This window comes from Camelus bactrianus, chromosome 27, assembly GCF_048773025.1.
Source record: "Camelus bactrianus isolate YW-2024 breed Bactrian camel chromosome 27, ASM4877302v1, whole genome shotgun sequence".
Classification (NCBI taxonomy): Eukaryota; Metazoa; Chordata; class Mammalia; order Artiodactyla; family Camelidae; genus Camelus; species Camelus bactrianus.
Window position 1 is genome coordinate 19,933,892 of NC_133565.1, and position 14,672 is coordinate 19,948,563.

General features: G+C 37.7%; 1 long non-coding RNA gene across 1 annotated transcript; it reads right to left on the minus strand.

Annotated features, from left to right (window-relative positions):
* Window positions 1-305: 305 nt before the first annotated feature.
* LOC141575239 (uncharacterized) lies at window positions 306-13,807 on the minus strand. Its single transcript, XR_012502678.1, has 3 exons — window positions 13,654-13,807; window positions 2,107-2,240; window positions 306-897 (listed from the first exon to the last, which is right to left on the minus strand). It is a non-coding gene; the product is annotated as an uncharacterized LOC141575239 (long non-coding RNA).
* Window positions 13,808-14,672: the final 865 nt, after the last annotated feature.

Genomic DNA, 14,672 nt, shown 5'->3' on the forward strand with positions numbered 1-14,672 from the left:
CTTTGCAATTGGAACTGTGTGTATGTGTGTGTGTGTGTGCCAAGTGGTTAATCAAAGGCAAGGGAGTGAGCTAGAATAAACTTAGTATGACTGCTCCCCCATACCTTTATTAAAATTTCAAATGCAATTAATTTAGTAGTCTCAACATCTTTTCTAGAATCTTGATTGTTTCTGCAATGTCTTTCTCCATATCTGAAAAGTTAGAAGAGAGAATGGCTGTTTTTTTCATTTCTAAATGAAACATTTAAATTGGTTAAGATTTTGACTTGTATGTACTAGTGGTAGCAGCAAGAAAGCTTCACGGCTTCCACTCTTCATCAAGCATTTTTATTTATTTAACAACAACATTTATTATTGAAGTATAGTTGACTTACAATGTTGTGTTAGTTTCATGTGTACAGCAAAATGATTCAGATATATACATATATATTCTTTTCAGATTCTTTTCCATTATAGACTATTACAAAACACTATATATAGAAAGAAAGAAAGAAAGAAAGAAAGAAAGAAAGAAAGAAAGAAAGAAAGAAAGGAAGGAAGGAAGGAAGGAAGGAAGGAAGGAAGAAAAGAGAAGAGAAGAGTAGAGAAGAAAAGAAAAGAAAGAGGGAGGAAGAAAGGCTGATAACCAAAGGTTTGTTTTCTCCTAGAAAAATGGGAGGATGATAGTCCTTCAAAAATTTTACAAGCAATTTATTCTCATTCTGATCAGCTTGTCTAAGAACACGTCAGCATACAAAAGAATTTCTCAGACAATTCCCAATTCAAAAAATTAGAGAAAACAAAAAACCGATGGCAACCCAATCCAAGTAAACTTTTCTGTCATGATAATTGATGATAACTGTTTTCTTCTGTTCTCGAAGGTGTTTTTCATTTTCCAGATTTTGATATCAGAACCACCTAAAGGACAAAACAATTTGTTATTCCATATAAACCAGAAAAGCAGAACATCTCCAAAATGGGAATTCCCAGAAATAATTCAGAAAGCCTTGCAAGGAGATTTTGATTGAAACTGACAGAGAGAACTGATTTCATTGTGTTAGTTGAAGGGCAGAGTCCCAGAATAACATTTTTAAACACTGAATGTTTGCAGTAAGTTTGCTTGATGGTCATACATAATTTTTAGATCATCATGTGTCATGAAAAAGGAAAGAATGTCAAGATATAACTATCTCTAGAATTACATTGAGATATAGAAATTTCCCCCCAAAAGTTAACTGAATATTCTATTTTCCTGTCTATAAATGTTCTTCATCAGCAGAATAATGACTGTGAGCATTCAGGGAAGCCAGGTCTTGCTAAGAGAGGTGGCTAGTTCTCACGCAGAATGCACTGGAAACTCTGGGAGGTTCCCCTGCTCCCTATCCCTTCATCTGATGTCTGTGGAATAAAGAGTTAGCAATAACACCATTCAGAAATAATGTGGTTATAATTTGCAGGGGGTTTATCAGCCTGATCCAGGACCTGTATCTGGATGCTCTGACCCACTTCCTTCTCCCATCGATCTCCACCCTGCCCCTCGCAGACGTTATAAATCCACCCAGCGGCATGCCGTGCTGCTCTTCTGTAACATGAATTTATGCTAATGGCTGTCTGCATATGCTTATATCACATATCTATATTAAGCTTAATAGTCTGTTACATTGCTTCTTAACCCTGTGTCTACACATGATTAACTTCCCTGATTTCTTTCAAAACCGTTATTAACACTGGGTAGCTTTTCACTCAACATGTCACTAAGTTTCTCCACCTAGTGCCAGAGTTGGGGTGATTACCAAACTCTTCAGCTTTTGCAAGTAAAAAGGCATATAAAGACTTAAGGTCTTGTAATAACTTTTCATGAAAAAATATGCAAACAAATATATATATATATGCATGACTGGGACATTATGCTGTACACCAGAAACTGACACATTGTTACTGACTATACTTCAATTAAAAAAAAAATTAAAGGCACATGAGGATTAGGCACCTTTTTGTGTGTGTTTGTTCAACTTGGAGCTGGTAAGGGCTTCACATCTAAGCTCGTGAGGCAGAAAGCAAACTCCAGTTACTTTTTTCCAGATTCACAAAACAGGATATACTGAAAATATTGCAGTAAAAACTTACTGAGAAATAGGACCCTGGGGTGCAGACAGGTTCATGCAATGAGCCACATCATACTTGAATTCCTCCTTCTTTGGGGGCTTTTAAAAAAGAAATTCATAATTTGGCACTAATATATTTTAAATGTTCCACTAAACCTGAGAGTTGAGGATAAGGAATTCATTCTCAAACTCTTGGGAGCAGCATCCTTATTATTGTAGAGGTTCGGACAAATACGCCAACTTTGAAGTGTATCTCAAGACCTATCCTAGATGCAGCCTCTTCATTCAGTAAGCTTGCTTTAGTCTCATTTTCCTCATCTACAAGATGGAAATATCAACTCTTCTAATATTTATGGTAAAAGACTCCCATGTGATTGTAAGCTCAGCATCCTTCCAACAAGTAGAGAGAGCTACAAAAGCCTCTGCCTCCTGGAGAACCCAGCCCCAAGTGCCACAAGCTCTGGTCCACGTGAGGACCACAATGCAGCTGCTTCCCGGATCCATCACGGCTCTCATTTCCTCCTGGCCCTACTTCTCTTGAAAGAGGCATAGCGTCTTTCCATTTATTCCCACAAGCACCACTATCAACAGGCTCTCTTGTGTAACAGGCTTTTTGAAGGACAAGAAATGACAGCGGACTCTTTTGGCTTAATACGGACCCAGAAGCAACTTCACTGTGCATATTAGATCTCTTCAAGTTCTCCAAGGCATTTGCTGCTCAGGGAATATAGCAACTGAGTTATTTCCCCCTTAGATTTTTCTCTACCACCCTGGAACACTTAGCCCTACAGAAACGCTCCTTGGTCTACCCTCAGGCTGCTGTGCTAAAACCCCGCATTTCCCTAAACTTACGGCAAGAGCCATTTGACTCTCCACCCGTAAACCAAGCCTGGTATATTTCAAAAGCCAAAGTTCAGTAATTCGTTTTTTTCACATTACATTTTTCTTTTTCTATTAGAAGAGCTACCATTAGTTCTCAGATAGGCACATGCAGCCACATGAAGGGACAAATCGGATGTCTATTCCTAGGAAGTGAATATAGACCAGAGTCCATATTAATTTCCCAGGAGAAGATCTCAAATTGTATTTGTTCCATAAATACCCATGCAACACTCATTTTAATATGTTGTTTCTAGATTTTTTTTTTCCAACTGTAACTATGTGAACTTGGTCCAGGAGCTTGTAAGCACACCTGTTTACAGGTGTTGGGCAGGTAGCAGATAGTATGGTGAGATGAACAGCCATGTCTTTTCAGCTGGACTAGCTTCTATGTAGTTTTTCCACATGTTGTTGTCATCAGCCGCTGTAAGACCCATGTGTTCACTGCATGATTTTATGTGAGAAGAAAATGCTTGGGAGAGTCTTTTTACATCACGTTGCATTAATGGAACCGTAAGATTTTTTAAACTAAGTTTTCAAATGACTGTTTGCTAATTTCAAATTCCCTTTCACCTTGCGCATTTTCCTCATTTATGGCTTTCTCTGCTGCAGATTTCACAGAATAAGAATGGCAGTAACAACTACAATAAGATGAATTTTAATAGCCCAGCTGTAGCTCCATCAACACTAACAGGGATTTGGGTCATTACAAATATAACCAGCGAGTTAAAATGTGGGAAACCTGTTGTTCAGAGACAAGAAGATGACTTCATTTCTTGTTCAATCAACATGGACTGCTGATTTTTCTAAGACATCTTGCTATATTTTTAATAGCTCAAAACTTATGGAGAGTAATTCTGATAAATACGGTATTAACCCAATATCCATCTTCATGACACAAGAGACAAAGGTCAAGAAAATACGTTGATTGAAAATACACTCTAAAGGTTGGTGAGATATTTGGAAGCAAGTTACCAACTAAAACACGGTAGAGAAAACAGGTACTAAGAAAAGTACAATTCTTTGTAACAAATACCTAACTGGATCCTTTATCAATTACTCTTGTGCTTGTTTGTTTTTCCATTTGCCCTTTTAACTAACATTTTCTTTGATGAGACAGACACTTTGCTCAAGTGTGACGAGTCATTTAGACTAACATTTCCTAAAATAAGATCTCAAGGGAAGGGAAATATTTTGAAACCCATTTAGCGATGATAAACACTTACACTCATACACTTGGAATACTTCAATGGTTATTAGCATATTAAGAGCAGTGGAGAAAGCTGTTTAATATTACTTAACTCAGTGCATCTTAAATATTTGGCCAAGGAAAGCCAACGTTAAGTAACACTCTTGGGAAGGAAAAGATGAGCTCGGTGGGCTTGGATTGCTCAAATTTCCCAACACTCCGAAGAGAGAACTGTCTTCAGGATTCACCCTTGGCTGGCTCAAGAGAGATAAACTCTGAGATCTTGAGACACGATAAGGGTGGTTTAGATGCCTGAGATGCCTTGGACCATACTGTAACTGTCTGATTAGATTATTCTAAAGCTGTGATTCATGATGAAGGTCTATTTTGCCCTAATGGGGCTGGAGTCTGAGTAATGAGGTCAGTCACGTGGGCACTGAACTGCATTGCCCATGTGACTGGACCCCAGTAAAAACTCTGGACATGAGCTTCTCTGGTTGGCCACACTTCATGTGTTGTCACACATCATTGCTGGGAGAATTAAGCACGTTTTTTGCTCCACTGGGAAGAAACACCTAGAACCTTGCACCTGGTTTCGCCTGGACCCTGCCTTATATACCTGTGCCCTCCTGTCTCCAAATTCCTATGTTGAAATCCTAATTCCAATAGGATGCTACTAGGAGGTAGAGTCTTTCAGAAATAACCAGGTCACAAGGGCAGAGCCTTCATGAAAGATACCTTAGAGAGACTCCTTAACCCTTCTTCCACATGAGGATACAAAGAGAACTCCACACTCAAAAAAGGGCCCTCATTCCACCATGCTGATCTTGAACTTCCAGCCTGTAGAGCCGTGAGGAATAAATTTCTGTTGTTTATAAACCACTTAGTCCGTGGCATTTTGTTAAAGTAGCTCAGACGGACTAAGACAGCGCCTTTCACCTTTGCTGACTTTGATCTGTATACTTTTGTTGTAATAAATTATAACCATGAGTGCAACAACTTTTCTAAGTCCTCTGAGTTCTTCGGGAAACTTGTCAAGCCTGAGGTTGGTCTTTGAGACCTCCGACATACCTCGTCATTAATGTTGCCCAGAAAAGAATTTGGGGGGGTGGGGGTGTACAGGGAATGTTGAAGCCATTTGCAACTAATTGAACTTCCAAAACAATTTTTTAAAGAGTGATAATAATGCTAGTATTGAGTTCTTTCTGCTGGAAACTTAGGGGAAGACATGAAAAAAAAAAAACAACAGGAAAACCTACCAACAGTCTTTGGTGACTTTGACTTTGGCTTATGGATATTCCGTTTATGAAACTGAAAGGCAAAGACCTCTAATGGGCATGCGTGCACCCAGAACATATCCACACCCCAGGATACACACACAGCAAATCCTCTTTCAACACGGGTCTTAAACACTTCGGTGAGGCAAACACATATACCAAAATGAAACCTTTAATGTTTGACATCTGGATTGCTGTCTACTATTTTGATTTGAGCTGACTGGTAAGATGGTAAATAATTCTTGCTAAAGGGTACTAATTCCTCTCATTGAAAATCTGACTGAAAGATAAATCAAAGTGAAAAATCCAGCAGTGGGAAATAGGCCCCCTACCCATGACACATATTCTTAAAATGGTAACTGAGGTATGTCAGATTTATTACAAACAAAAGGGTTAACTCAGTTTTTTTCACTGTTCAAATAGTGGTTGAACAATCAGGAAAATCTTCTATCACTCAAACATGGAACCGACAGGCACCTCAATTGGATTAACTCCTTTATTGGCCATTCTCTGGGATAAAAAGAATGGTGATAAAACCAGGTAAGAACTAAGACAGCCAATACCGTGGACTGCTAGACCACTATGGGGACTGAGTGAACTGCATAGAAGAATAAAAAATGGAAAAGGAAATTAGACTTTTCACTAGTGGAAAAAAATGACTAGGCAACTGCGGGATATGTTACAACAAGCTCCTGAATAAAATAAATAGGAAGTATTTTTCAGGCTGCGGGGATTGAATGAATGCAATCAATCTTCCTGGTGTGCGAACTGCATCGCTCTTTCACACAAGCTCCCTCTAGTGAATATCTCACAGCAACTCAACCGATAAAGAGTAGATGTGAGCCACGGCCACTTAACTAGGACAACATCCCGCACATAACCAGTCAAACCCACAATAACACTGCCTTTTCTTATGAGCTTCTCCTGCAGTAAATCATTTTTCAGTCATATTTTCTCTTTTTCCTGTGTTACTTATATTGGATGTATATGCATAATACCACGTACGTTGACTGTAAGAACATTGCGTTATTTTCAATGTTAAAAAGTTAACCTCATTTTTGTTGGGTCCTGTGTAGTATAGTTATCCTTAGAAAAGTGATCCTAGTTAAGTACAGAGTAAATATTACAAAGTTTGTTTAATAGACTCAACACAAGTGCCTGGCTTTTGGGACACCTCTGTATTCTTTCCACTCAACAGATATGTATTAGGCATACAATACATAAAGGTTGTCAGTCCATTATGCCACAAAGATGGGATATTAGTTGCATAGGCTCCCAATAAAGTAGTAATCCTGTTACGAAAGAGTAACATAGCATTAAAATAAAAGGCAGAATGTGTAAGAAAGTCATAGACAAAAATTGTATTTCTAGAAACAAAATCATAAGTATTCATAATAACTCACTTTCCTGCTATCGAAAAGGAAGGCTTATATCTGAATTGATGAGCGGTAGGCTTTGGGCTGAGCGGTGCAATGCAATACTTCCTCACCTGGAGAAACCTAGGGAGGGCAAGTTGCTGGATCAGAAAGGGATACAGGAAAGATGGACGTAGAGCAGGAGAAGGGCTGTGTCCCAGGTCTCAGCTGAGTCCCTGGGACGTGCCCCACCAAGTGTGGATCTTCGGCTTTGAACAGGAAAGAATTCAAGAGCGAGCCACAGTGGAGTAAAGATAGATTTACTTAGAGAGATACCTCCTGTATAGAGTGTAGGCTGTTTCAGAAGGCTAGTGAAAGGCCACGAGGTGTAGGAGTTGGGTGCTCAGGTTAAAGTAAAAGCAGATACAGACTCCATAGACGGAGTGTGGACCACCTTTGAAGATGAGGGAGCAAGAGTGGCCATGAGACACGGTGATGCCAGTTTTTATGGGCTCAGCAGCTTCACACGCCTACAAGTAAGAGGACCATTCCAACTACCCTGGGGAAGGGGCTGGGACTCCCAGGAATTGGGCCACCACTCACTCTTTGACCTTTTGTGGTTAGCCTTGGAACTGTCATGGCGCCTGTGGGCATGTGATTTATCATGCTAATATATTACAATGAGCATATAATGAAGCTCAAGGTCTACCAGAAGTCAAATCACCCACCATCTTGATCCTCAAGGCCACGTGGGAGTTGAATGTTCAGCCATTTTGGTATTAATTGCTATGTCATTCCTTGAATGGCTGTGCCCAGCACCCTCCCCTCCTGTCTCAAAATTGTGAAAGAAGAAGACATCTAGATGGAACAATAGGGGAGCAGAGGAAAGGCGGGGGGCCTTGGCAGGGGCAGGGAGTGTGGAGACATGCAGAATGATGGAGAAAGGGGAAAAAAAAAGTGGGGAGGTAAGAATGATTTGTTTGGGCATTTGGCATAAAATCAGGAATTAGAAAAAAATATCTGAAAAGGATCTTAAAATGTTTTGCTGATTGTGGTATAAACTTCATTCATACTCCTAATTAATACTCACTAAACATCTGTACTCCTCCTCACCAGAGTTGTTGGACATTTAAAAATAATTTTGTATGTATTTATTATGCCGTATATAATAGTCACTCAATAACCACTGAGTGAACTGAACCCTCTTTGTACTTAATCCCATGGGGAGTAGTTCAGTTTTAAGTCTCTTGTGCTTAGCCTAGAAATGAAGACAGGAAAATGTATTTGGGTGATGTTCTTTGCACTGTGGGGATACTTAGTGGATTTTTAATCTTGATTGGGGCTGCAGTTAACCTGGTAGGCAGGAAAATTGGGGGGATATTATACGACAGCCGGCAGCTGGGAGGCCATGTTCAGAGTCACGTGGGCTACTCATGTGACAGCTGTGTGACAACTCAGGATCCGTCATTGGATCAAGGCTTAGGCAAAGCATAGAATTTGGAAGAACTTCTGGAAATTTTGCTAATATCAGGGATGAAGAAATACGTTTTCACCCCTAGAATCCCAGGTGTCTTCCTGGTGGCCCTGTCCCAAGAACGGTGTGCTTTATGCAGTAGTGCGCTAGTAAGCCAGCTCTCTGGAAAAAAAAAAAAAAAGAGAGAGAGAGAAGAAATTAATAATAAACAAATAAATGCCCTGATTTGGAGCTCTGGCCAATTTCTGTGGTATAACTACTTCCACCCTGGTTGATTTCAAGCTACCACTGGTTTTAAAACCAGCTCACAGTTACAGACTAGCTCCAGGCCACTACAAAAGAGGATCCCAAGGTTCTGAGTTGGTGAGAGGAGCCCCAGCTGTTCCTGATGGGGCCTAAGTAAGACTTGGAGCTCAGATCTGGGACGTTGGGGAAAATCTATAACTTTTATATCATCTAACTATGATCATCATCTGTGATCCAGCTCCCTCTTGGAACAGGAAGGTCCTGGCCACTTGGACATCACTGTGGACAAACACATCCTGACCAAGACAGAACTTTAGACAAAGCAATAAGTAAGGCAAATGCCTATGGTCTATTTATCATTGTTTTTAGATACTTCACAAATTTCTTAGCTTTTCTGGACGTCATGTCACCATCGACAACATCAAAGTAACACAGTGTGGAAATTATGAGGTTGGTGCATTCAGCTAGACTTTTTAAAATAACATCTTGAATCACAAGATGTATTGCAGTCTAATATTTGTAAAAAACCAAACTGTGAATTAGTTAGAATGCTTCCAACAGGGAAATGGACTAGACATTTACAATGTCTTACCAGATAAAATGAAGGGAGTTGAGGACCGAAAAGGTGCTGAGGCAGCAAAAGGTGGGATTAGACCTGCAGGGAGGGCTGGAGAGCTGGGGACAGATTGCACAGTTCAAGTGCGGGATGTGATTGGAGGCTTCCCTGGCTGTGCGCAGACATCTCTGTGGAAAGATGCCTTCCCTTGCCTCTTCTTTTCCCTTCTCATCTTCTCCCCCTGCAGCTGTGAATAGTGAGAAAATGTCTGAAGACAATGTGCTAGTTTACAGCACTTGGCACTGGGGCTCTTTCTTCTTCGCCTTTGACTGGTGAATGACTGAGAATTGTTTTATTGAAAAGTTTCTCAGAGAACAGGACTTTTATTTTACCTAATACTGTCAGAATGGGCAGCAGGCAAACAGTCAGTGCCTTGTTTCCAGCTGCCACTCAGACACTGGGATTGTTAACAGGGTCCCCGGGCTGGGCTGAGTCTGCCTCTCCAGCTTTTCTGCTACAGGCTGCACAGAGATGAGGTAGAAACACTTCACAGATAAGCCACTTGCTTCTTTTTAATTCCACCTTTAGTTGGTCGGGCAAAATATCAGGGGCTTTTAGCATCAAAATGAGAGCCTCTTCTGGAAGCTTAATTCTCAGTGGGGCTGGAACAGAGTGGGAAATAAAAAGTACTGCAATTTATCCCCTTACATAATGAAGTGTGGAAACAGAAGAAAGAGGAGGAACAGAGAGCAACCCAGAGAGCAACCGGGGGCACTCTGTGTTAAAAAAGACACTGAAACTCATTTGCACGAATGTTTTAACTGCAGATTCACACTCGATAGCAAAATGTCAGCCATTTACAGCTTAATCAGGCCTTTTTAACCCTTCCATGCCAAAAGAGGCATTGGGTTAAGGAATGAGAGCATAGAAAGGAATTTAGAATGAGTAATAATACGGTTAGCCCTATATGGAAATGTCAATTAAGATTTTTACAAGAGAAGAAAATGTAAAAATATTATGTCAAACACTCATCAAACATCAAACAAAGCAAGGATAAAGATTTTCCCTTGAGAGTTTTCTTGCTTAGGTAACAAGAAAGAATAAATCCCTTTTAAGTCCATCTTCACAAAATTCACTTGTTTTGAATAAAAAGTGTCCATGCTTTTTGCTTATTTTAAGCGTATAGTATTTCCTAACGGGTCTCATGTACAAAATAAGCAGAGGTTCAAGAAATCCAATTTATTAAAATATAAAAAGATAAGATTTGTAGAATTTCATTTAAAATACTAGAATGACAGCTATACATTTTTTTAAGTTTAAATAATAAAAAATAAAATATATAACTGTAGGCATCAAAATAAGTGACAGGAATTTAACAATTAAAAAGTTGAATTAGATAACTTGTGCATTTTTTTTTTGTTCTTTATTGTGTGCGTGTGTTTCGTTTATAACCAGGACCATAAGAAACTATGATTAAGCTTTTAAAAATAAATAAATAAGTTGGCCATTTTATTGGAGGAAGGAAAAAGAAAGATTGTCCAACTGTTTAGAATAGTATCGTAAACTGAAGACAGGATTTTATTTTGAATATTAAGGCTTATCTCCTACATGAGAAAATATATTCATGAAAGCAAATGCTTCTTTTTTCTTGTGTACAAAAGTTGCTTAGTCTCCAAAATCATGAAAATATACTTAGAGAGCCTTCCCATAAATATAAACCCTACACAGCACTTACGGTAGATTACATATAGATTTTTAAGAGTTCATGTCTTTCTCACAATAAACCAGGTTCCAGTGATCTGGTTCAGCGACAGACAGAGGCAAGAGGAGAGGAGTGGAGTCAGATTAATGGAGACAGCAAAACAGAAGGGGGCCGCAGTGAACCAGTGCCACAATTTTACCTAGAGGCAGTAATGTGCTATACAGCATTCAACTAGCCTTTTTATATCTTTTTTTTTTTTTTTTTGGCAGAAGCAGACATGTCATCACTATGCTTATGGTATAAAGATATCTTTTTGCAATATATACAACATAGACAAATTTAAGAAAAGCTGAAAATGACTACTTTTGTACTAGTCACATTAATATACATGCAGTTGGTACGGGGATTCATTCTTCTTTCATTCAAAAAACATTCATCAGATAACTGGTTCATGCTAGACTATCTCAGATTCTGGGAAAAGAAAGGCAAAAAATAAACAGGCATTGCTTATAGCCTCAGGGAGGAAATATCATGTGTAAGGAAATATCATGCTCTGATTTCTATGATAGACACATGGATGAAATGTTACAGGAGACCAGAGGAGGAAAAAAATTAATACTTGAGGCAGGGATTGACAAATACTTTATGTGCAGGAAAGGTTACGTTAGTGACTCACATAGTCCCAAACTTTGGATGAGAATGAGGAAATGACTAAATGAAAATCACTACTGCTGTATTCTACTTTCAGTAATAGCAGAAAAAGTGTCCACCAGATAGAATATGCAAAAATGAATATAAAACCTTCATTAAAAAAAAAGAAAACAGCAGACAGAACCTGATGAAGAGTGCACAGTAGGAGAGGGAGTGAATGAAGTGAGTTTTCATTTTTTTTCAAGTTTTGGGATAACGAAGCAAAGGGGTTGCTACTTGGTGAACCAGAAATTGGAAATCAAAGAATCCATGACTATTATAGAGATTGCGGAAATCGTGGAATGGAAAAATCAGAAATGGACTCTTCAGATTCTGTTCACCCACATTTCTGACTGATCTTAAATAGTGTATCCATGGAACAGACTGAAAGCAATGCAGATAAAGTCAAAAGATTTGAGTAGAGACCAGCTCTAATGTCCAAGATGACACTGTAATTCAAATCCAACCAAAATAATGCTCTGCTAAAACAATGGAAAGAATATTCATTATACAAAATTCAGAACTCAGAATCTCCATATCTTAACACTCATAATGCCCAGAACACAATCTAGAACTGCCTGACATATAAAGAATCAAGAAAATAGAACATGTATCCAAGAGAAAAGAAAATCAACTGAAACTAGCCTGGAGATGAGCCAGGTGTTGGAACCAACAAGCAGGGATTTTAAAGCAGTGAATGTAACTGTCCTCCTTTAAGTAAAACTAGACATGCTCACTATGAATAAAAACAAGAACAAAAGAAAATAGTAAGAAATAGCTTCAGAGAGAACCAAGATCAAAAACCTAAGCTGCCTGTAAGAGACACTCTTCAGCTATAAAGACATAGAGTAAAAGCAAATGGACAGATAGACTAAAAGCAAGTGGGCAATGCAAACAGTAAATAAAGTAGATTTCAAGATATAAAGTATTATCAGAGATAAGAGGGTATTTCATCATGATAAACGGATCAATTAATCAAGGAGATATAAAATTACATATGTATATATAGCCAAGAATAAAAAAACTAATATAATTAAAGAATAGAAATAGATCATTCTACAATCATAGTTGAAGATATTAACATCATTCCATCAGCAATCAATGAAACAGTGATAAAATATCAACAAATATCTAAACAATGCTATTAACTACTTTCATTTGAATAATATTTATAAAGTACCCAAACCTACAAAATATACATTCTTTTCAAGGGCACATAGTATAAATACCAAGAAATATCATATACTATACCATAAGACAAATCTTCATAAGTAATAAAAAAATAATAATTCAGAGTACATTTTTGACCAAATTGGCTTTATACTAGAAATTAATAACAACAGTAATAAAGCAATAAAAACAACAAATTATATAAAAATTAAAAATCACAATTTCAATAATATGAAAAAATAAGAAATGACATGCTTATCCATTATCTAGAGGAGAAATTACAAGAGAAACTAGACAATATTTTGAATGACGATCCAGCATGTCAAAATTTCAGGAATACATTTAATGCAGTACTTATGGAAATTTTATAGGTTTAAGTGTCTGTATTAGAAAGAAAAAGAGATCTAAATTCAATCATCTGAGTTTCCATCCTATGAAATTAGTAACAGAAGAACAAATGACCCCAAAGAATGTGAGAAGAATTATAAGAGCAGAAATCAATGAAATAGAAACTGAGGAAATAATAGAAAAGTTATGAAACCAAAAATTGGAAATATCTTCGAAAATATTTTAAAAACATGTTTTAAAAAACAGATCCAAGGGAAAAAAATAGAATTACCAAAATCAAGAATGAAATAAGGGACATCACTACAGATCATGTCGATGTTTCACGGATAAGGAAATGCTATGAATATCTTTATGCCAAAAATTTGTGGCAAGCTAAATGAAATAGACAAATTCATCAGAGAAAATTTAAGTTTTTTAAAAACAAAAACTACCAACTGAGCCAGGAAGAAATATAAAACTTGAATAGCCCTAATTGATTTTTTTAAATTGAATTCTAAATGAAGAGACTTTCTCACTGCAGAGTTTGGGGAGGGAGAGTCCCAAAACAACCCACACTTTGAAGCCAACTGCAAGTTTGAGGGTCCTCAATCTAACCCTCAAGTTTGGTAATTTGCTAGAAAGTCTCACAGAACTCACTGAAGCTACTGTATTTAAGGTTATGACTTACTGTAGTAAAAGGATACAGATTAAAAATCATCCAGAGAGAGAAAACCATAATGCAGAGTACAGGACATTTCCAAAAACAAAACTGCAGACTTTCCTCAGCCAGTGGAGTAATGGACAGGGCTAATTTTTCCCAGCAAGAATGTATATTGATATACACGGAGTATTGCCAACCACAGAAGCTCACCTGAGCCTTGTTAATCCAGTTTTATTGACCTCAGTCTTTCACATAGATATGATCACACAAGTGGTCATGTGGTTGACCTTTAGTCTTTAGCACTTGTGCTGGTAGAGCTGCTACAGTGTAGCCCAAAGCCCCACCATAAATTTCACTGTTGGACTGTCTGGTGTGGCCCAAGGCTCCCAGGTAAACAATAGCACTCTTATCAGCCAGGACATTCCAAGGTTTGGAGATCACTTTCCAGAAGCTAAGATCAAAGGCCAGACCTTTAGATAAGGCAAATTCTTTACTACACACCCATGAAGGAAACTGCAGATCCAGACAGTGTCCTTAGTCATTTCGATTAAATACTTAAGGAAGAAATAATATCAACGCTACAAAAATCTGTTCAGAAAATAGAGAAGAAAATACTATGCCATTTTATGAGGACAGTAGAATCGTGATACTAAAATTCACTTCTGAATATAGACACAAAAACCCTTAACAAAACACTAGCAAATGACATCCATCAGGACATAAAGAGAATAACACAAAATAACCAAGTTGGGTGTATCCCGAGAATTCAGTATTGTTTCAACATTTGAAAAACCAATCAGTATAACTACCCAAATTAACAGAATAAAAGAGAAAGCCATATGATCATTAAAATAGATGATTAAAAAACAATTTGAATTTCAGTGCAGAGCACAACTTTTCAGTTATACATGAACATATATATATTCATTGTCACATTTTTTTCTCCGTGATACAACATTGTAAAATGATTATAAATCAATAAAAAATGCTAAAAAAATTTGAGATCTACTTATGGAAAAAAAAAAAACTGAAAACAGAAGAAACTTCCTCAATCTGAGTAAA